Raw genomic sequence first — 24,197 nt, 5'->3', positions numbered from 1 at the left:
TCTGCCTTACTTCCTGCTAAGCGAAGCGGTGCCTGGCTCAACCTGGCCTGCCTGCCAAGACAGTATTTTGCCTTCAAGTTATCTGTTCAGCCTCCTCGAAAATACATTCCTGTCTAGTGATTTAGGTAAACATATCCCCGGCTGCAGAGCAAAGAGCGAGTCTTCCTGTCTCCATGCAAGTAATTTACAGTCCCCGTTGCCGTAGTAGGCCCATAGCCCCGCACGTAGACACGTAGACACATATGCACGCACTAGCATTCAGTATAGTATAGCCTCTGTCCGAGAGACCTTTTACTCCAGATAATACATCCTCCAAACATAAGATACCAGATATGTTATAGATCCAGGTCGTTCTGACATCCCAGACTTCTGTCTCCTTTACTAGTGTTAAAGTTCTCCCCAGTTACACGTCTATGTCACGTCATGCTAGCTGCGCGCGCATCCGCACTTCCAGCTGACTCTGCAGAATCCTCTATGCACCCACCCACTTATGACACTTTTCTGTGACGTTTCCAGTGCACACCTTTGTACACGCCTTTTTGCTACGCACATGTGTTCTTATCATATTCTTTTCACTTGTCACGCCTACTGTATCCATCGCCATTGTACAGTTTTACTATATATGTCATGTACTGTTAATAAATCGTTGACATCTTTTTGCCATCATTGCGTATTCCCCGACCCCTTGTATTGATGGAATTGATTTCCATGGCTCGAGCCATCCCGATTAAAGCCCGTATGACTCAAACACCACGGACTCTGACTCTCATTTGATTTGAGCTATTCTTTTACTTGTCAGTAGTTATATGGAAAAACTTGTACGGTAAATTATATTTACCACACATAGATTGTGGCCCCTGGGCCTGTCAGGGCGCGGATGGGCGCAGACGGGCTTGCCTTTGGTGTGCCGCTGGCGGGCCTGCTGCGCTCCTGCGCTGTGGCATGCATTTATTGCCGGGCCCGCCTCTGACACCCCCCCTGCCGGCGAGATAGGTTAAAGCCGAAGGGTGGTGCCGAGCATGATGTAGTCGAGGAGTATGTAGGCTTCAAAACTGAGAGCAGCATTGTATTTTACTCCCAGGCTTCTGTCCACTGTGGATGGGGAAGGGAGATTGCCTAGATCAGAAGGCCACCAGAGCTTGGAGTCGGGTATGCACAGTAGCGGCTCATAGTGGGAGTGCTGCAGGGTTGTGGGGTGAGGCGGGAAGGCGCAGGGTGGGGGTAGTAAACTCCGGCATACGGCCGACCGGAGGTAAGTACATAAATAAATAAATAAAACAAATTACCTTACACCCCACAGCACTCCCACTACGAGCCGCTACTTGGTGTTCATTTTTAACTCAAAAAAAAGCATTTCTGTCTTATCAGAGTTTAGTTTCAGGCAGTTGAAATTCATTCAGTGATGTACTGCCTTTAGACAAAGTGTAAAAGTGTTCAATGCAGTAGGGGACTTTTCCTGCAACACCAGGAACAGCTGGGTGTCGTTAGCATAAGAAACCCCTCTGATGTCAAACAACTCCATGATATTGGCCGAGGGTGACATATGAAATGTTAAAAAGGGTGAGGTTAAGTGCAGATCCCTGAGGTGCACCGCATATCAAAGCTTTAGCTGACATGAAAGGTAGAAGAAAAACTGACTGAGTATGGGTGTTAATAAATGATTAGAACCAATTGAAGGCACAGTCAGTAATGCTTATGCCTTCTAGTCTCTCCCACTAAAGTGCATGAGTGATTGTGTCAAAAGTTGCATAAAGATCAAGCAACATCAGCATAAGTGGAAAGTTCTGGTCAAGGTTACATTTAATATGTTCATTGACCAGAAGCAGGGAAGTGTTGGTACTATAACTGTGCCTAAAACCTGATTGAGGGTTGAGCAGTAAAACATTTTCGTCCAGGAAGGAGGTGAGTCTATTGACATTTTCCTCTACCAATTTTGCCATTGTAGGTAGGAGAGAGTTAGTCCTAAAGTTGCTCAATAACTTGAAAATGGCTGGGGGATTAGGGTCAAGTGGGTAACCAAATGTACATTTGGCAAGGTCCATGGCAGATGTTTCAAGGGAGATGGGGGAGAAACAGGAGAGATGTGCTGCAGAAGAGAGAGCAGAAGAAAAAGCAGTAGTGGAAGCAGAGTATGTCAAAGGGTGTGAGAAGAAGTCATAGATGCCCTGAATTTTGTTATGAAAAAAACTGCAAACTCAGCACATAGTTCCATCAATGGAATAAGCAAGCTTTTGGTCACTGAATGTGAAAGAAATGTGTTAACAACCTTGAACAAGTCTTAGGGGAAGTTGTCTGCTTCGGAGCTGGACAAGGCAATGTACTCCTTTCAAGTCAATTATTTGGCTCAGTGATATTTCTTAAGATCCTCCTGGTATAAAGTCTTAGCTTCACCCTCTTCAACGTCTACATGAGCCCCCTCGCGGCCATCGCACGCCAACACAACCTCAACATCATCTCCTACGCTGACGACACCCAGCTGATCCTCTCCCTGACCAACGACTCCGCCGCCGCCAGAGCCGACCTTCACGAAGGGATGAAAAACGTAGCCGAGTGGATGACGACCAGCCGCCTGAAACTGAACTCAGACAAGACGGAAGTCCTCATCCTGGGCTCCTCGCCCTCCGCCTGGGATGACTCCTGGTGGCCCCCCGCCCTGGGCACCGCACCCAAACCGACAGACCACGCACGCAACCTGGGCTTCATCCTGGACTCCTCCCTCTCCATGACCAGACAAGTCAACGCCGTCTCCTCGTCCTGCTTCAACATCCTGCGCATGCTACGGAAGATCTTACGGTGGATCCCCACCGAGACCAGGAAGACGGTCACCCAGGCCCTCGTCACCAGCCGACTGGACTACGGCAACGCCCTCTACGCCGGAACTACCGCCAAGCTCCAGAAGAGACTCCAGCGGATCCAGAACACCTCAGCCAGACTCATCCTCGACATCCCACGACACAGCCACATCTCCGGACATCTGAGAAACCTGCATTGGCTCCCCGTCAACAAAAGAATCACCTTCCGTCTCCTCACCCACGCACACAAAGCCCTACACGATCAAGGCCCGAGCTACCTCAACAACCGCATCAACTTCTACGCTCCCAAACGCCATCTCCGATCAGCCAGTCACGCCCTTGCCGCCGTCCCCCGCATCCGAAGAACGACAACAGGAGGAAGGTCCTTCTCCTACCTGGCCGCCAAGACCTGGAACTCCCTCCCTCCCGACCTGCGCCTGACCCAAGACCACCTCTCCTTCAGGAAGAAGCTCAAGACCTGGCTGTTCGAGCAGTAGCAGCACGCCCCCCCCCCAAGCGCCTTGAGACCCCCCGGGTAAGTAGTGCGCTCTACAAATGTCTTGATTGATTGATTGAATATTGGATATAGGCCCACATGCATCAAGCATTTTTGGAGTCGCAAACGGTGCGATTCCTTAAAATCGGCCGTTTGCGATTCCAAAAATGCTTTTTGAGATGCACCATGCTATTTTAGAAATTGCGTCTTTTTTGCGATTTCTAAAATTGCGATAGCATTTCAGAAATCGCAATTTTGCGATTTCTGAAATGCTATGCATCATCTGATTTCAAATTGCGAAATTTGAAATTGCAAGTGCAAATTACCACGAAGTTGAACCTCGTGGTAATTTGCGAAATTGTTTAAATATGCACAAAAATGCATTTTTTAAACTGTTAATTTACATACACACATGTCCTTAGGACGTGTGTGTATGTAAATTATACTTAAAAGTACATTTCATGGGTGCAGGGGGGGTCACTTGGACTCCCCTCTCCACCCTTGAAATGCTTTGATGAATTGCGATTTCAAATTGCGAATTCGCAATTCCCATTCATTCCTATGGGCATTTTAGCCCATAGGAATGAATGGGGATTGCGAAATCGCAATTGAAAAATCGCATTTTTTATGTGATTCGGTAAAAATAGCGATTTTTACCGAATTGCAAAAAAAATGCGAGAAAAATCATGCATAGGCTTTTGTGATTTCTAATTTGCGATTCCCTAATTTTCGCAAATTAGAAATCGCAAAAGCCCATATTGATGCATGTGGGCCTTAGTTCTTGAGAGTCTCTCCAGCCTCTTTCAACTGGATTTCAGAAGTTGTAGAGAGACGGAGAACCAAGGGTCTGAAGGCTTAAGTCTCCTGGAGGAGAACATTCTCTTGGGGGCAATAGCGTCTATAGTCTCTTCCCCCAACCATTGAAAAGAGCGGCGTTTTGCTCAAAAACTCCAGTCTGATCAACACAGACAGATTGTAGAGCCTCAGTCAACAGTAATTCAATGACTTTACCATAGTCTGTACTATTTCCTAATTGTGCCCGGTGGAACGCAGGGCATAGGACTTAATAACTCAAAGGGAATTAAAATTAACCCTGGACGAAGCACTACGCTACGCTCGCGGAGTTTGCGAAGTTTGCGCAACTTTGCACTACGCGAGCTGCACGTAGCACAGTGCGAACACGCGTAGTGCAGCGTAGAGTAGTGCAGCGCTAATTTTTTGCTTGTTCGCGGTCCTGAACGACATGTTCGCGACCGCGAGCAAGCAAAATTACATTCCAGCGAGATTCTCAACGCAGGGAGGTAAGGTTTCTCATTGTGAGTGGCTGCGCATGCTCGCGACCGCTCTCAATGAGAAACTACCAGTTCGCGTTGAGAAAGATGCAGCTCGAGTAATAATCTACTCGAGCAGCAGAAAACTACAGCTCGCACTGTGCAAGATGCCGTTTTCAATGATTGCACAGTGCCGGGTGCTTCTTCGCACTGTACAATCATTGAAAACGCATCTTGCACAGTGCGACGTGAAGTTCGCGTAGTGTGAAGTGCACGCCCACCCCTAATTAAAATATGTACTGACCACATAAGAACAATGACCACGAGTACTTTAACCAAAGAGGGATTGCCCAGGATAAGAACCAGGGTATGACCTGTATCGTGGGTGGGTACCTTAACAAGTTGTGTCAAGTTAAGACCTTCTAGAGTGCACAGGAATTGCTGTGCCAGTCTGTTGTTCGAATCATCTACATGGAAATTTAAATCACCTAGTACCATACTATTTGCGTGTAATGGAAAGAGTTAGCCTAGTGCTTCAGCAAGAGACTTTAAAGAGATAGCTGAACCAGCTGCTGAGCAATGAATATGTGCTGTATGAGCAAAATATGTGTTGTATCTAGTGTATTAATTTCCTGGTGTAAAGAGTAGGAGGGCATGGTATTGCAGTACATTTACTGAGTATAGTATGTGAGTTATGTAGGTGCAGAGGCTTATCAAAGTCAGCTATCATAGTGAAATATAGTAGTTATGAGGTCCAAGAACTAGTTTAGCAAATTGGCCAACAGGTGCTCTTTTGGCTCATCATATGTATGTACACTACAGCCTGCCTTACCGATGTGTATCAGTCAGGCATGTCAACTGTGCCTTCAGATTAATTACAACATGAAGGGTTACATAGCCAATAGCTACGCATATGAACTGTGCTTCTGTTGCATACAATATATGTGTTCTAATTTAAATGATTTGTTTCACATGTTATTAACCCTGGGCGTAGTTTGCGAAGTAGCGCTATGCGTAGCTACACGAAGTGCACTTCGCACTACGTGAGCTACGTGTAGCACTACGCAAACTGCGTAGTACCCTGTTCGTACTGTGCAAGATGCCGTTTTCAATGATTGCACAGTGCGGACAAGCATCCGGCACTGTGCAATCATTGAAAACGGCATCTTGCACAGTGTGAGCTGTAGTTTTCTGCAGCTCGAGGAGATTTTTACTCGAACTGCAGCTTTCTCAGCGCGGACTGGTAGTTTCTCATCACGAGCGGTCGCAATGAGAAACCTGACCTCCCCGTGTTGAGAATCTCGCCAGGAGGTTTATTTTCCACGCTCGCGGTTGGCAACTTCATGTTGCTGATCGCGAACAAGGAAAAAGTCTCGCCAGGATGTCATTTTGCATGCTCGTGGTCGCCAACTTAACGTTGAGGACTGCGAGCAAGGAAAAAATGACCGCTGCACTACGCCACGCGTGTTTGCACTGTGCTACGTGCAGTTCGCGTAGTGAGAAATTGCGCAAACTTCGCAAACTACATGGGCGTAGCATAGTGCTTTGCCAAGGGTAACATGTTTTTCTTGTAGTTGGACCTACATCATACACAGTTGGTGAGGTGGAGGGTTTCAAGGACCCCCAAGATTACCAGTGATTGCCTTTGTCAATGCTAATTGCATAGTGCAAGGATTGAGTGTGATATCAGATGCTATGTGAATTGGCAAATTAAATGTACATCCCTATCACAAAGACACTTTTGTATTATGAATAATAGGTCAGGAGAAGTGGATGTTAACTGAAGCATATGCAACAGCCGCTGACTAATGTCAATGAGAATACATTGCCAATCTCAGATGGACCACATGATAGAGGTTCGGCAGGGGAGTAAGGATCATACTGGCATACTATGTGAAAATATGTGGCAGTGGTGGCTTGCATGTAAGGAGTGTAGTAGCACGAGGGGCAATATTAGAAGTAAAAATACAAGCAAACAAATAAAATCCCACTTACCTTTCTGGTGCAATGTACTCTTCCTCGCTCAGGTCTTCTCCAGGTAGGCAGAAAGGCAGGCTCCAAGAAAGTGCAGTAACCAATCCTTGCGGTGCTCTCATGCTGAATGAGAGCAGTGCCAGAATTGAAGGGAGCGGTCTCTCTTGCAGCTCCCACGGGCACTGAAGCCCTATGCTGTCTCTCACCCATTTTTCTAAGACAGCTGTGTTAGAGAGGTTTTCAATCAGCATGTCTGGCTGGCCGTCATAAGATGGCCGGCCTAAAAGACATGCACACTTTAAACTTGAAGTGCTCTGCCCATCACTGCTTTCTGCTGCTGTCTGACTAGCAGCAGCAGGAATCAAAAAACCCCGCCCCCCCATCCTGACACTCATGACGCGGTTTTAAAAAATAAAATGGGAATCAGTAAACTCTATTACCATTTTTTTCTCTATCTCTGGGGGCAATTTTTTAGTGGGCGGGGCTCCTTCACTTTAACGGAGGAGCAGCTCCTAGGTAGTGGATACAAATCTGAACATGTCCATGGATATGAAAAATTCAAAATGCATGTTATTTGCACATGCTATGACATTTGGAGCATGTGACGACCGGTGGCATGCTCCACCATGGACTTTCAACAGATCAGATAAGAGAGGTTTCATATGTCTCTGTGTGATGTGAGTTACTTATCCAGCATCCATTGTTAATTATAATACCTGCCAAGAGTTCAGTATAGTTAGCAATGTAGCCTGATATGGGTCCTTGCCATATCAGTTACCGTACTGAGACAATGCATGTACTTTGCAGACATTTCACATCTTACTGAGGTGAATGCAAATGGCAAAAAGATCATTGCAGGTTGCTGATGGCACACTAATGTTAAGTAAAGATGACATGTGAACCATACCATGGGTACAAAACAGCATTGTGCCTGAGCATACTTTGTACTGACATGGCCATATCAAGATGTGCCAAGGTAGTGAAATTGCATTGTGCTAAATTTTCCTTGTCTTTGTATTTTGGTCTTAGTAATTCTGAGATGATAGATAATAGGCATGTGTAAGCCTAGGCACAGTTTGTGGAGGTCCGCTACATGTAGCTCAGCTAAGTGTCAAAAAACATCTGCTGCACTACGCGGAGATCCACAAACATCTGAGTGCGTTAGGGTCATGCCGTTCGCTGTTATTTTCAGTTCCAAAGGTTGGATCAGTGCTGTAAAATCATTGCAAACTGCACTATGCGCAACTCATGCAGGTGCTACTTTCTTTCTGCAGCTCAAGTATATTTTCCACTCAAGCGTCAGCTTTTTCAACGAGAACGGAAGGTTTATCAATGCGAGCATCGTGACCATCCGCAACAACTCTCATTGAGAAATCCGATGGCCCGTATTGAGAAATGTCACACTTGTTTTATTTTCCTCGCTCACACCCACCAACTAGCGTTGGGCGAGTGAGGACATATCTTGCCAGGAGGTGGATTCGCTCGTCAACTTGACATTGACGAGCGCAAGTGAGGAATATCTGCCCTGCTCCGCAAAGCGCTGTATTTGGGAACTCCATGGAGCATGACCCAGGCATAATGTGGAGCACCACCCAGGGATAACGTGTATGCTCATTCTAAGCTGCAAGATACATTTAGGCTGTTATAATGTCAGAGCTCGACCACCCCCCCCCCGACAAGAGTAACATAACAAGCTCCGTTTTTATGTGGAGAGGCGCAGAATCACACGAAGCACGAAGTCCTGAAGCGGCCGGCGGTAGAACTACAATTCCCGGCATGCCGAGAATCGCGGCGCACAGGAGACGCAGGGTCAGGTGCTCACCCAGAAATAAGAAGGCATCTGAGACCAGCGGCGGTGCCGATTATTTCAGCTGAATCCCGGAGACGTTGGTGCGGTAAGCCTTGGTAGCGGTAAGCCGGTCCGTTTGCTTCTCGACCCTCATTGCTTTGGGAGAGATCATTGTTAAACATTGTGAACACGTGGGTAGCATGTTGGAAAGGACTTCTGGTAACTTTCGGTAATGCCTCAGTATTGGACACGCAGGTAGCGTGTGTTTATGAGCTTCACACTCTCTCTCGGCTGAGGGAGGGGATACAAGGCTCGGTGAGGACGTTGTTTTCGCAGAAGTAGCGGCGAAGTGTTGCAAGACGGATTGCTGCATTATTCATGGTCAGAGTTACGGGAAGTGCAACACGTGCATAAGAGACACTGTGACATTTTACAAAGCAAACAGCGTTAAGGAGTGATTAACATTGATTGCTGTCTTTTGTTTGTTTCCACAACCCTGTTTTGTTTTATTTTCATATGCAGGAGAACCGAGAGAGGGGTACCTTAAGTAAGGGGTCCTGTGCTGTTAGGTGAGCAGTTCAGAGACAGTATGCGTGGATTCGTATGAATGAGCATTGTGGTCTTTAATAGCATCAGGGTTTCATGCTGGTTCCCTTTGTCTTTTCTACAGTGAAACAGAATCCCTGGTATCACCTCAAGTCTCTTCTCCTCACATTTAATCCCTATTATATACTCCCCACAGGTAGGAAGGAAAGGTTATGTAACTGCTTTGTATTTAAAGAAGAGGAGCGTTAGCAGTCAGTGGGCACGGGGGGACTTCTTCTAATTGTCTGTTCATTTGTCATTTCAGATCTCCCTCCCCGCTGTTCCCTTCCTTTCCTTCCCTGGGGGAATTGCCTTTATGATCTGTGTATACTTCAGACGTTGGGGTGGTTCTTCAAGGGAAGGTAGAGGTCTTTCAGCACAGCTCTGAAGAGATAGAGGTGGAGCCTGACAGAATAATCGGCCCAAGTAGATTCTCTCTTCTCGGCTGAGCTGGAAGACGCCATGACCACGTTAGACGACGTCATGGCTGCGCTGGCGCAGGTTCAAGCCGAACTTGCAGCCTCCAATAGAGAGGTGGCGGCTGCCAGAGCCGAGAACGCCCAATTAAAATCCAAAATGGACAGAACCCCGTCACCCCAGGCTATGGGAAGGGAGAGTCAAGTTCCTTCAACCACAGTAACAGTGGAAATGCCAGCTCAAATTCTCTTAGCCCCACCGGAACGCTTTTACGGTGACAACAGTAAAGTCCAAGTGTTCATAACACAGGTGTTGTTACACTTTATGTGCAAAACAAAGATGTTTGCCACAAACCAACCGAGAGTAGCGTATCTGATTTCGCATTTAGGGGGTGAGGCCGCCCGATCGGCAGTTCCTATTGTACGGAGGGATGACCCTTTACTATATGCATGGGATGACTTTCGTGCTGCTTTTGAGAAAACCTTTGATAGGAGGGCTGAAACTTTTTTGGCTGATAGGGACCTGCTTAAGTTAAGACAAGGCGGTTCGGATCTGGTGACATATCTGAATAACTTCCGCCATCTGGTGGCCGAAACGGAGTGGCCTGAAGACAAACAATCTGCCCTTTTTTATCAAGGCCTGAACAACGATCTTAAAGATGTTTTGGCTCAAATCGATCCTCAGCCTAGAACCTGCTCCGGGCTCTTTGAGCTCACGTTACACCTGGATCACAGGATGAAAGAACGAAAAGGGGATCATAAAGCTAAAGAAAAGACGGTGTTGCCTTACGAACATTCGGGCACGGAGACAAGACTGCCTCAACACCGGAAGCGATGGATATTGGAGCGGTTCGCGCCTCATTGACGCTTAGCGAGAAGAACTATCGTCGGAAACAGGGTCTTTGCCTATACTGTGGGAAAAAAGGTCATTTCCTGAGAGAATGTCCAGTGAAACCCAAACCTGGCAGGGGTAGAGGCGGACCAGTAGCAGCAGGAACTACTACCACGGAACAGGAAAACTACAAAGCTTGAAGGTGAGCGGAGGGGACCCGTCAAGCAGAATAACCATCCCTTCTATTACCCCAGAAAAAGACTCAGAACAAACGCATCTGTTTCTACACATGTCTATCGTAATTGCATCTAAGAAAAGAAGCATCAGAGCCATTGTCGACTCAGGTGCTACTGGTTGTTTCATGGATTTTTCGGAAGCAGAGCGCCTAGGGGTACTGTTAATTACAAAAGAACATCCGGAAACGGTTTACGCCGTAGATGGCAAAGAGTTGAATGCGGGACCCATACTGTATCACACTCCGCAATATGTTTTGTCTTATCAAGGAATGCACCATGAGGAGTTATCATAGATCATAGAGGCGCCACAATATGGCATCATCTTGGGACTTCCGTGGTTGAAGAAACATGAACCCCAAATCCGTATTCTGTAAAGAACACTGTAGTCAAGAAAGGATAAACCCCTCAGGGGCATTGGTTTCGGTGCTACATGTCGCCACTGCAGCAGAAAAGGAAGTTTCTCTTCCTTCTTGTTATAAGGCATATGAGGAGGTGTTCAGCGACGTGAAGGCCGAAAAGCTCCCTCTCCATCGTTCATATGAGTGCCGGATTGACCTTATTCCCGGATCTGTGGTGCCCAATGGCAGGATATACGCCCTCACCCTACCAGAAAATTAGATTTTACGAGCCTACCTGGATAAATACTTGGCCCTTGGATTCATCAGGCCTTCTAGGTCCCCAGCGGCTTCGCCACTGTTTTTTATTCTGAAAGCTAATGGCGAGAAAAGATGCTGTATCGACTATAGAGCCTTGAATGCCATCACAGTAAAAAATCAATACCCATTACCCTTGATACCGGTCCTGTTGGAACAAGTGTGATCAGCCACAGTGTACACCAAGCTAGATCTGAGAGGGGCATATCACCTCATCCGAATACGACATGGTGACGAGTGGAAAACAGCATTCAAAACGCGGTATGGGCTTTATGAGTATCTCGTAATGCCCTTTGGATTATGTAATGCCCCGGCGGCATTCCAGTTCTTCTTAAACGTAGTGTTACGAGACTATCTGGACCGTCATGTTGTCGTATACATATATGACATCCTGATTTACTCAGATTCCATGGAAGAACACGTAAAGCAGGTGTTGCGAGCTCTGCTGTCTCACCATCTATACTGTAAAATCATGAAATGTGAGTTCCATGTGTCCACCGTGGAATTTCTCGGTGTGATGCTCACCCCATCGGGACAAGTGATGGCAGAGAGAAAAGTCAAGGCTATCACGGACTGGCCACGTCCATGTAACATCAAGGATATACAGTGCCTATTGGGGTTCGCTAACTTCTATAGGAGATTCATTCGAGACTTTTCTGGACTAGTGACCCCGTTAACCCGCCTTACAAGGAAGGCCGTTCCCTTTGTTTGGGACCAGGAGGCGCAGCGGTCATTCGAGCAGTTAAAGATCTCCTTCTCCTCTGCCCCGATTTTGATTCATGCCAACCCTGATTTACCGTTTGTGGTCGAGGCGGACGCCTCGGAATATGCTATTGGAGCCGTACTATCCCAAAGGAAAGAAACCACTGGAGGATTGCACCCCATCGCTTTCATGTCTCGGAAATTGAGTGCGGCCGAATGTAATTATACAATCGCCGAAAAAGAACTGTTGGCCATTAGGGATGCCTTCTTTGAATGGAGACATTGGTTGTTGGGTGCAAGGCAGCTGGTTACTGTATATACAGTTATACAAACAAAGGAAGAGTGTCCGTCAGTGAGGCGTGGGTGTGATCAAGATAGCACGTATTAATATGAGGCCAGCTGTAGTTGGTCAATACACTGGGCTAACTTTCTAGAAAAAACAAATTATTTCTTCAAGAAACCCTCACTCACCCTAGTGGTGACATGCTTCATCATCGGGTCCACTCGGGAGATCGAGTACCTCCCGAGTGTGCTACGACGCCAGGAGACTGCGGAGCGGGTTGTTGTGAGAGTGAATGTGAAAAAGAAGGTGTAGTTAAAAATGTCAGAGGTTGTCCCAAAAAATCATTTATTCGCTGGTCAACTTGACATATTAAAATTAATGCTATGTGCAGGGAAACTATCCACAAGAAATACAGGTGTTTCCCTGTTAGGGGAAGGTCAACATGTTTCTGCCCTTTAAGTGTGTGAGTTTACAGGGCTTTCGTCAGGACCAGTAAGTGGGTGTTACCTCAACAGGTATAGGCGCGCTAAGGCCTACCCTGCTGTAGGTGTGAAAGTTAAAAACAGTGGCACTATGTGTAAAAAAGTGCGTGAAAATACAAACCAAAGGCTGGGGATTTGCCTCAGTTGCGAGGAGCCCAAAAGTCTGCAGGTAGGTAAAAGACAGACAGACAGACAAGACACGAAACATACAAATGAGCAAATGGTCATTGATGATCACGGTTTTGCCATGCAACTTTAGGTGTGGCGTGGTACGTGCTATCAGACCTATCAATGGCCGTGGTCAGTAGGAGGAGATCACGTTGTAGAATGAAAGTTGTGCCCAAGAACGGTGGTGATGGGCCTCAACTAGGGCCAAGGTAGTGTGACCTGGCGCTTTTAAAATGGAGTGGTAAATGCCACGTGGGCTTGCAGTGCTAAGTTCGGCCGTGTGGGCAGCCCTGTAGGCTGTCCATAGTAGTAACATTACCTATGGAAAAAGTATCGGGAATGAGCTCCTGCCTACCATTCTTAAACTCTCCTTTGTGTGTGTGTCTATTTTTACCCTGACAGGGTGTGCCATTGTCGCTCCCACCCCCCCTCTGAATCTATGGGGCGTGGTTCATACTGAATACAAGTGAGGACTCTGCCACCGTTTTTTCAATTAGTGTGCCACCTTAAGCTCTCTAATTCACGGCCAGCAGGGCTGCGCATTACTATTACGCAGCCTTGGTATATTACATTCACCCTTCGGGTAATATTCCCGATACTTTTTCCATAGGTAATGTTACTACTATGGACAGCCTACAGGGCTGCCCACACGGCCGAACTTAGCACTGCAAGCCCACGTGGCATTTACCACTCCATTTTAAAAGCGCCAGGTCACACTACCTTGGCCCTAGTTGAGGCCCATCACCACCGTTCTTGGGCACAACTTTCATTCTACAACGTGATCTCCTCCTACTGACCACGGCCATTGATAGGTCTGATAGCACGTACCACGCCACACCTAAAGTTGCATGGCAAAACCGTGATCATCAATGACCATTTGCTCATTTGTATGTTTCGTGTCTTGTCTGTCTGTCTGTCTTTTACCTACCTGCAGACTTTTGGGCTCCTCGCAACTGAGGCAAATCCCCAGCCTTTGGTTTGTATTTTCACGCACTTTTTTACACATAGTGCCACTGTTTTTAACTTTCACACCTACAGCAGGGTAGGCCTTAGCGCGCCTATACCTGTTGAGGTAACACCCACTTACTGGTCCTGACGAAAGCCCTGTAAACTCACACACTTAAAGGGCAGAAACATGTTGACCTTCCCCTAACAGGGAAACACCTGTATTTCTTGTGGATAGTTTCCCTGCACATAGCATTAATTTTAATATGTCAAGTTGACCAGCGAATAAATGATTTTTTGGGACAACCTCTGACATTTTTAACTACACCTTCTTTTTCACATTCACTCTCACAACAACCCGCTCCGCAGTCTCCTGGCGTCGTAGCACACTCGGGAGGTACTCGATCTCCCGAGTGGACCCGATGATGAAGCATGTCACCACTAGGGTGAGTGAGGGTTTCTTGAAGAAATAATTTGTTTTTTCTAGAAAGTTAGCCCAGTGTATTGACCAACTACAGCTGGCCTCATATTAATACGTGCTATCTTGATCACACCCACGCCTCACTGACGGACACTCTTCCTTTGTTTGTATATCTATTGATTGGGGACTAAGAGTGCCTCTGAACCCTGTCTCTCCCTTTGTTGATCGATACTGTATATACAGACCATCAGAATTTACAGTTTATGCGGGACGCAAGACATCTTACACCACGTCAACTGCGTTGGATGTTGTTTTTTGAGGAGTTCAGGTTTATTGTTACATTCCGACCTGGTTCAGGCAACAAGAAAGCGGATGCATTGACCCGCCAAGAACATCTGACTATGCATTCCTTGACCCCTGATCGAGCGATCATCACTCCTTCTCGAGTGGTTGGTACGACTCAGACCCAGGCCTTTCTCACAGGAGTGAGTAAAGGAGTACAAACATGTGTATGGAGGATATGGATTCGCCATCACCCTGAATGGAGAATGAAACATGGAGTGCCCATGAGAGGAAATCAAGTACTGGTTCCAACGAATCCTTTGAGAAAACTAAAGTACTCTTGGTGTCATGACACCCTTTGTGCGGCACACATGGGATACGTAAAGACGTTGGAGAAGGTGATGAGACAGTTTTGGTGGCCTTCGGTGCGGCCTGATGTACGAAAGTGGGTGAGTGAGTGTATGACATGTGCTCAAATGAAATCCAATAGACAACAGTCTCAAGGATTGCTACAGCCTCTGCCCACGCCAGAACAACCTTGGGAGAGGTTTTCAGTGGACTTCATAGTCGGCCTCCCCAAAGATCAGGGAAACACCGCCATCATCGTTGTCGTGGACTACCTTACTAAGATGGGTCACTTCGTGGCGTGTTAGCAGGTCCCTACAGCTGGTCAGTTGGCTCATCTTCTTTTGGTTCACATTGTAAGGCTACACGGTCTCCCTCGAGATATAGTGTCTGACAGAGGGGCCCAGTTTACGGCCCGCTTCTGGAAGACCTGGTGTGCAGAATTACAAATAACGTCCTCTCTGTCCACCAGTTTCCATCCGCAAACTGATGGGCAGACAGGGAGGCTAAACCAAACGCTAAAGCAGTATTTGCGTTGTTATGTACGTGACAACTCGGATGCTTGGGTGGATTGGTTGTGGGTGGCGGAGATCGCCTATAATAACACCCTACATTCGTCCACACAGCATACACCTTTCTTTTGCACATATGGGCATCATCCCAGATTCACTCCCTTGTTGCTGCCCAGCACGTGCAGTAAACTACCGGATGTGAAAGAAAGGTTGTTTCACTTACGCAAAGTACTCCTTGCCGCTCGCAGTAACCCGGTTCAGGCCAAGGCTAAATACAAAAAGCAGGCCGATAAACATCGTAGGCCGAGCCCAGTGTATAAGTGCGGTGATTTGGTATGGTTGTACACGAAACACATCAGGTTTAGAAGGCATAGCGTGTTCAATCCTAAGTTCATTGGACCCTACAGGGTTGTGAAACACGTCAATCCGGTGGCGGTGCAATTGCGCCTACCGTCACATTTCCGGATTCATCCAGTGTTTCATGTCTCCCTTTTGAAGCCATCACTATGCCCTCGTCGTCGGTTGCCCGTGCCCATTTGGGTGCAGAAGGACAGGGAGTATGAGGTACAGAGGGTTCTGGACTCCAAGAGGGTGAGGAGGCGTTTGCACTACTTGTTATCCTGGAAGGGATACGGTCCGGAGGAGAACTTGTGGGAGCCTGCTGGGGCTGTGCATGCCCCCCGGGTGGTGGCAAGGTTCCACAAAGCTTACCCGGACAAACCTGTGTAGGTCAAGGGCCTTTGTGAGGGGGGATGTACTGTCAGAGCTCGACCCCCCCCCCCGATAAGAGGAACATAACAAGCTCCATTTTTATGTGGAGAGGCGCAGAATCACACGAAGCATGAAGTCCTGAAGCGGCCGGCGGTAGAACTACAATTCCCGGCATGCCTAGAATCGCGGCACACAGGAGACGCAGTGTCAGGTGCTCACCCGGAAATAGGAAGGCATCTGAGACCAGCGGCGGCGTCGATTATTTCAGCTGAATCCCGGAGACGTCGGTGCGGTAAGCCTTGGTAGCAGTAAGCCGGTCCGTTTGCTTCTCGTCCCTCATTGCTTTGGGGGAGATCATTGTTAAACATTGTGAACACGCAGGTAGCGTGTTGGAAAAGACTTCTGGTAACTTTCGGTAATGCCTCAGTATTGGACACGCAGGTAGAGTGTGTTTATGAGCTTCACACTCTCTCTCGGCTGAGGGAGGGGATACAAGGCTCAGTGAGGACGTTGTTTTCGCAGAAGTAGCGGCGAAGTGTTGCAAGACGGATTGCTGCATTATTCATGGTCAGAGTTACGGGAAGTGCAACACGTGCATAAGAGACACTGTGACATTTTACAAAGCAAACAGCGTTAAGGAGTGATTAACATTGATTGCTCTTCTAATCAAGGGTGGGGTAGATGGAATGTGGATCCATTCACTTTCCAAGTTAGCATATAATGATCAAAGGGGAATGGATCACTTGTCCTGCTCAACCTTAGGTATGCAGGAAGGAATGAGGATGTCCCAGTGAAAAAAGACCCTCATGCATGTGATGGGTATGGTGGTATCTGAAGCGGTATATCTTGGTTCTCCGCTTATGGATCACGTGTGTGCATAATCATTAGGTCTATTTTAGGTTATGCAGCCTCCACCAGGAGGTTCTTACCCAAGGTTGACGCAGTAGTGAGCCAGTGATAAGGGTTTTGTTAAAAAGACACAAAAGCCAGGGATTCCGATTCTTTATTATGCCTGGTTTTGGGTCTGGTAAACTCTATGGTAGTGCATCTTATGGACAGAGTTACGAGTATTAGATGCACTGAGAGTATTAAAAGGTTTGGGGGTTGTGGGGGGTATTTCCAAAAAAAAGGTCGACATGTTTCTGCCTCAATTTGCCTGGGATTGGGACTTACAGGCATTCATCAGGACCGTTGGTGAAAAATCGTGAGAAAATATAACTAAAGTGCTCAAAGGTGAAAGAAAAAGGTTGTTGACCTGTTTCTCTGAACTGGAGGTCTTAAGGTACCTGTAATGAGTAAACACAAGGTTTGCGACATGCATACAGGGAGGGGGTCAGGAGGGACACACACACCAAGCAGAATACTGCTGCATATATCTATCCATTGATAGATTCATAAACAACCACAAAATGGCAATACTTTAAAAACCGGTTAACAATCATGGCAATGTCAACTCTCTCTCTTTCTCTCCAAACTCATGCAACGGATATTTAGCGTGCTAATCGACAGTGAGTTCATCTTATTCTGTGTCGACTAAAAACGCTGATCCTGTCTATGGCTGTAATTAATAGGTGACTAGGGTGAGCCATGTGGAGGTGCTGGTGTTCTGCGGTCGCGGTGGTAGCTCAAACTGGGTGAGTGATTACAAGTGCTCAGGAAATATTACCTCGCGCATTTGGTTAACACGCTCCTGTCGGATCGTAGAGCTCTTGGAAGGGGCTACGGGGTAGAGATACGGGATGGTTAGGATGGGCGCTTTTGAATACTTGCGGTTTTTGGAGGAGCGTACTTTGGTCTCGCTACCTATTGCACCCGATCCTTGGCTTTCTTCGTGAGTGCGCTGCTCTGCTCTTACTGATCCGGAAACAGTTTGTGTTGTTTCCGGGTCGTTTTTAACAGGCGGAGGTTCCGCTGTCGGCAACTCTCTATTGGTCTGTTCCAGTTGTCATGGGGACCAAGAGGAATGTTCATCATGTATCGCCGCGCTGAGTGTGTAATTCAGGGGTTTGTTTATCATTGCGCTCAGTATGGGGGGCGTGGTTGATTAAGGTTTTTTATTTATTTTCTAGCCAGGGTGAGCCAGGGTATATTATCGTTCAGCCCTTCGCTGTCAGTTTTGAGCCTGTGTACCCACCTTTGTTCTTTTTCAAAAATAATTTTTTCGGCATTATGGTCTTTGGCAAGGTTTCAAGGATGACCCATTGTAGATCTAGTACAGTGTGACCCTTCTCTAGTTCGTGGGTGGCCATCTTCATCGTGCTCTTTTTGCATTTCACATTGCTCCTATGTTCGTAGAGTCTTTGTTTAGCTCTCCTGCACGTTATTCCGATGTATTTGAGGTTGCTTGGACATGTGATCATGTAAACCACATGTGTGGTGTTACAGTTTGTGTGGCTATTCAAAGTCCATTTAAAGTTTGGTAGGAGTTGTAGTTCTTTTGTCGGTTTTGTGAGACTACATACGGAACACGAGCCACACGGGTAATGTCCCTGCACTTGTGGGTTTCCCCACAGGTTGGTATGCTCTCTCGGTGTTTTTGGAGGCGGTCTCGTGTGGACTAGGATGTCCTTCAGATTTCTGCTTCTTTTGTTTGCAAATCTTGGTTGTTGCCAGTTGAGGTTGCCTGATGTCAATATGCGCCAGTTTTATTAACAATTTTTTTGATGTTATTGGTCATGGGACTGTATGTGGTCACACATGTAAGGACCTCTTCGGGTGGAGTTTTAGCTGTGCTTTCGAGGAGTGCGTCTTTGTTCTGATTCCTGGCACATTTTTTGCATTTGGCAAAGACCTTTTTCGGGTAGTCTCGGGCCTCTAGTTTCTAACATAGGTCTTCGGCTTGTGATTTGTACTCATAGTGTCGCTACAGATTTGCCGTAACCCGAGGAACTGGCTGTATGGTAAGTTCTCTCGTAGAGGTCGGGGTGGAAACTGTTAAAGGACAGAAGACTGTTTTTTGCTGTGGTTTTGAAGAAGGTACGTGTTTGGAGAGTGTTAGCTTCAGCGTAGATTGTTACATCCAAGAAGTCGATGCTCTTGTTGTCTGCACAGTAAGTGAACTTAAGGCAGTCGTCTTTCTGGTTGAGCCAGGTATGGAATTCTGATAACTTCTCCTGATCTCCCTTCCAGATAACAAAAATATCATCAATGTAGCGTTTCCAGAACAAGATACATTGATGATAGGGGTTGTTGGTTTCATTCAGGATGTTTGTATCCTCGAAAGTGCTCACGTACAGACCGGCCACGCTCGGGGCAAAAGTACTGCCCATCGAGGTACCGTGGCATTGTAGGTATAGCTTGTCTTTATACTGAAAAAAGTTCTCCATGAGTGCCATACGACAGCACTCCAGAACGAAGTGTCTGGGTGTCTTGTAGGACCTTGTGGAGTTGAACAGAATGCTTTCGAGAGTTTCCATAGTTTTCTCCAGTGGTAGACTCGTGTATAGGCTTTCAACATTGAATCCTACCAAGAGCATGGTGTTGGGTGAGTATTCGATGTCTTGAAGTTGGTTCAGGAGGTCCCTTGTATCCTTAAGGTATGTGGGAGTTTTTTGGACAAGGGGTCTTAGGTATTGATCGGCGAATTGGGAAAGGGGTTCGAGGATGGACCCGATTCCCGACACAATTGGTCGTCCGGGTGGTGGTATACGCCCTTTGTGTGTTTCAGTAATGAATAGAAGTAAGGGGTTCGTGGTCTGTTGGTCCTGAGGTAGTCTCCCTCCTTTTTAGATATCCAGGTATTGGTCTCTCCTTCTTCTATCATCATTGCGATCGTCCTTTGAAGTCTTGGCGTGGGGTCTAGTGTTAGGATTTTGTAAAATTTGTCATCTGCCAGTAGATCCATGCATTGTTGATCATATCCTGCAGTCGTTAGGAGAACCACTCCTCCGCCTTTATCGGCCAGTTTTATAACTATGCCACTGTCACTTTTTAGTGAATTCAGTGCTAGTTGTTCAGATCTAGTGATGTTCTGGAATGGTTTTTGAGTGTCACGAGCTAGTTCATCAATGCCTTTGAAGATCGCCTGTTCGAATGTCAGGATCTCCATTGGGACCTGGGAGTTCAGTGGGCAGAAGGATGACTTCTTCTTTAGTGAAGTATCTCCTTCTCTGCTTGGAGGTTGATCTCCTTGGAAGAAAGCTTTCAATTTCAGTTTACGGCAGAACTCGGCCATTTCACATTTGGTCTTGAATACATCCAGTTTGGGCGTGGGCAGGTATCCCAAGCCTTTGTTCAATACACTCTCTTCGTCTTTAGTCAGGATTCTCTCTGTTAGGTTCACAATGAGGGAGTCGTGGTTGTTCCGGCTCACCCTGGTCACCTATTAATTACAGCCATAGACAGGATACTGAGCGCAATGATAAACAAACCCCTGAATTACACACTTAGCGCGGCGATACATGATGAACATTCCTCTTGGTCCCCATGACAACTGGTACAGACCAATAGAGAGTTGCCGACAGCGGAATCTCCGCCTGTTAAAAACGACCCAGAAACAACACAAACTGTTTTCGGATCAGTAAGAGCAGAGCAGCGCACTCACGAAGAAAGCCAAGGATCGGGCGCAATAGGTAGCGAGACCAAAGTACGCTCCTCCAAAAACCGCAAGTATTCAAAAGCGGCCATCCTAACCATCCCGTATCTCTACCCCGTAGCCCCTTCCAAGAGCTCTACGATCCGACAGGAGCGTGTTAACCAAATGCGCGAGGTAATATTTCCTGAGCACTTGTAATCACTCACCCAGTTTGAGCTACCACCGCGACCGCTGAACACCAGCACCTCCACATGGCTCACCCTAGTCACCTATTAATTACAGCCATAGACAGGATCAGCGTTTTTAGTCGACACAGAATAAGATGAACTCACTGTCGATTAGCACGCTAAATATCCGTTGCATGAGTTTGGAGAGAAAGAGAGAGAGTTGACATTGCCATGATTGTTAAACGGTTTTTAAAGTATTGCCATTTTGTAGTTGTTTATGAATCTATCAATGGATAGATATATGCAGCAGTATTCTGCTTGGTGTGTATGTCCCTCCTGACCCCCTCCCTGTATGCATGTGGCAAACCTTGTGTTTACTCATTACAGGTACCTTAAGACCTCCAGTTCAGAGAAACAGGTCAACAACCTTTTTCTTTCACCTTTGAGCACTTTAGTTATATTTTCTCATGATTTTTCACCAACGGTCCTGATGAATGCCCGTAAGTCCTAAACCCAGGCAAATTGAGGCAGAAACATGTCGACCTTTTTTTAGAAATACCCCCCCAATACCCCATACTCTCAGTGCATCTAATACTCGTAACTCTGTCCATAAGATGCACTACCATAGAGTTTACCAGACCCAAAACCAGGCATAATAAAGAATCGGAATCCCTGGCTTTTGTGTCTTTTTAACAAAACCCTTATCACTGGCTCACTACTGCATCAACCTTGGGTAAGAACCTCCTGGTGGAGGCTGCATAACCTAAAATAGACCTAATGATTATGCACACACGTGATCCATAAGCGGAGAACCAAGATATACTGCTTCAGATACCACCATACCCATCACGTGCATGAGGGTCTTTTTTCACTGGGACATCCTCATTCCTTCCTGCATACCTAAGGTTGAGCAGGACAAGTGATCCATTCCCCTTTGATCATTATATGCTAACATTGATTGCTGTCTTTTGTTTGTTTCCACAACCCTGTTTTGTTTTATTTTCATATGCAGGAGAACCGAGAGAGGGGTACCTTAAGTAAGGGGTCCTGTGCTGTTAGGTGAGCAGTTCAGAGACGGTATGCGTGGATTCGTATGAATGAGCATTGTGGTCTTTGATAGCATCAGGGTTTCATGCTGGTTTCCTTTGTCTTTTCTACAGTGAAACAGAATCCCTGGTATCACCTCAAGTCTCTTCTCCTCGCATTTAATCCCTATTATATTCTCCCCACAGGTAGGAAGGAAAGGTTATGTAACTGCTTTGTATTTAAAGAAGAGGAGCGTTAGCAGTCAGTGGGCACGGGGGGGACTTCTTCTAATTGTCTGTTCATTTGTCATTTCAGATCTCCCTCCCCGCTGTTCCCTTCCTTTCCTTCCCTGGGGGAATTGCCTTTATGGTCTGTGTATACTTCAGACGTTGGGGTGGTTCTTCAAGGGAAGGTAAAGGTCTTTCAGCACAGCTCCGAAGAGATAGAGGTGGAGCCTGACATATAATAGGTGTTGTGAAAATATTTTTTTGGACCTATTCGTATCCACCCCTTGACTGACAGAATTTTTTTTTCCTTAAACAGAAAATATGACCCCAGAGCAGTTGAGACAGCACAACATGAGAAAGGACCAATACCTCCACATACGGTGAGTCGCAAAAAGTCACAAGGCAATGAGGAAGCATAACGAGGAGGAGAAGGCTCTTGGGAAATGGTATTTATTCCCTCATGGACCACCGACCTTGGACAAGCAAAGCAAGGCAAAAGATGTTCAGGCAGGCCAATGTAACACCAAGAGACCGGTACCCAGCACCTCCACCCGCAAACCCACACAACCACCAGTTCCCACACCTCAGCACAAAGGAGGGGCTACCTCAAATAAAATAAAATTCTTTATTGTTTTAGACCTCATCAGAGATGCACAATATAAAATTATAATAAGTACAGATGATAACATTATTAATTTATTAGACATCTTAAAACAGTGGTAAAAATTTATTTTAAAATGTAAACAAACAATAGCATACAAATTCTTCTGGTGGGAATCTTATTAGGTCGATCAGATCATTAGTTGAAAAAATATTAAATGTACTACATATAGGTGTTTATAAAACTGCTACAGGCGTCAAACAGGAGTTTATTTGGACACACGTATAAAACATGCGCCATATCTTGATCACATCCTCTACACAGATCACAAGAGCCTGATTTATCAAATGTGCCTCCCCATTTTTTGGTTAAGGTGTTTAATGGTAGAGTCCCTAATCGCATCATCATAATGCAATTCCTGACTTTAGGATCTAAGGTAAATCTCAAATATTTTTGACTCGCTTTATATTATTTTTCAGGAAAAAACTTCAAAAGTACTGGTGACCAAGACTGTAGGAGTGTAATGGTGCATTGAAAAAACTCCAAAGAAGTGTCTCTATATTTTTTTTAAAAGAGTTTTCCCTAAACCAGCCTGAAAAAATTCCTGACATAAAAGCTTTCTCAGTGAGCCTTCAGGAACGTGGAGCAGGTTATAAGCCCATCCAAGAAGGTTTGCCAAGGCTTTTGAATATGCACTGACTATTGCTAATTGTAGTTGTAGTACTTGAACAGGAATAGCTCGTCCTGTGGAAGTAATCTTGTGCAGTAATTTCTCATCACTCAGATTTAAATTACTCCACCATTTTACGGGAATGTGCTCTAATGCATAAATTAAGATGGCATATTCTTAGTGCGATAAATTTCAAGGACGGTAGTAAAGTATTGACTCTCCAAAGATAGGTAGAATCTTTTTATTTCACTAAGATGAGATATAGCTTTTAATGTGATATGTTGGAAGTGAGGAGCAGTTCCAACTGACTGAGAAAATACTCTCCCCAGGTAGATATATGTTGATACTACCTCTACTGGGTTTCCTCCAAACTTCCAAATGGAGTGTCTGGCATTTCTCCTTCCCCTAAAATGAAATATGTTAGTTTTTGATATATTTACTTAAAAAAAATATTGGTTTCTTAATAAATAAAAAGAGCATACATGTTGTCCTGAAGACCTTTTGAGGTAAAAAATGACCATGTCATCAGTGTACATTAATACATGGAATTTTTTAGATGCTATTTTTGGTGGGAAATTATTTACCTCAAGAACGCAATCAGACAAGTCATTAAGGAATAATGAGAACAGAAGAGGAGCAAGGAGGCATCCTTGCTTAAGACCATTCCAAGTAGGAATCTCCTGTGTGAGTCACTTTTCCCCTCTCATCTGGACACTACACCATGTTGATGTGTGTAGGGCTACTATTAGCCTAAGCAAGGTTTACTGGAACTCCCATATTCACAGATCTTCTCCCCAGGCAAGCCTATGCACCTTATCAAAAGCTGTAAAGAAGCCTACAAATAGACTATAGACTAAAAGTAATCAATTGACTGGCAAACGGGGTGAAAGCTTACCAGCCCCCCACCCAGATGTTGGCTGATGAAATTATAATGGTCAGAAGGGTGGGTTGGCTAGGGCGATCTCATAAATCTTTTGTGAGTGATTGCATTTTAGTTAATTTTAACAAATTTGCACGAGCTGGGCTGACCCTGCAAGCTTTGGGGAATAAAGTTATCGCAACAGAGCAGATATCTGT

General features: G+C 46.0%; 1 protein-coding gene across 1 annotated transcript in view; it reads right to left on the bottom strand.

The window, feature by feature from the left end:
* LOC147685058 (GTPase IMAP family member 7-like) overlaps positions 1–24,197 on the bottom strand; it is a 510,455-nt gene that overhangs the window by 174,769 nt on the left and 311,489 nt on the right. The gene's annotated exons all lie outside the window — the stretch shown is intronic.

This window comes from Lissotriton vulgaris, chromosome 10 (assembly GCF_964263255.1).
Source record: "Lissotriton vulgaris chromosome 10, aLisVul1.2, whole genome shotgun sequence".
Taxonomy (NCBI): Eukaryota; Metazoa; Chordata; class Amphibia; order Caudata; family Salamandridae; genus Lissotriton; species Lissotriton vulgaris.
Note: the sequence above shows the minus strand (reverse complement) of the source record. Positions and strands in the feature narration are given on the sequence as shown.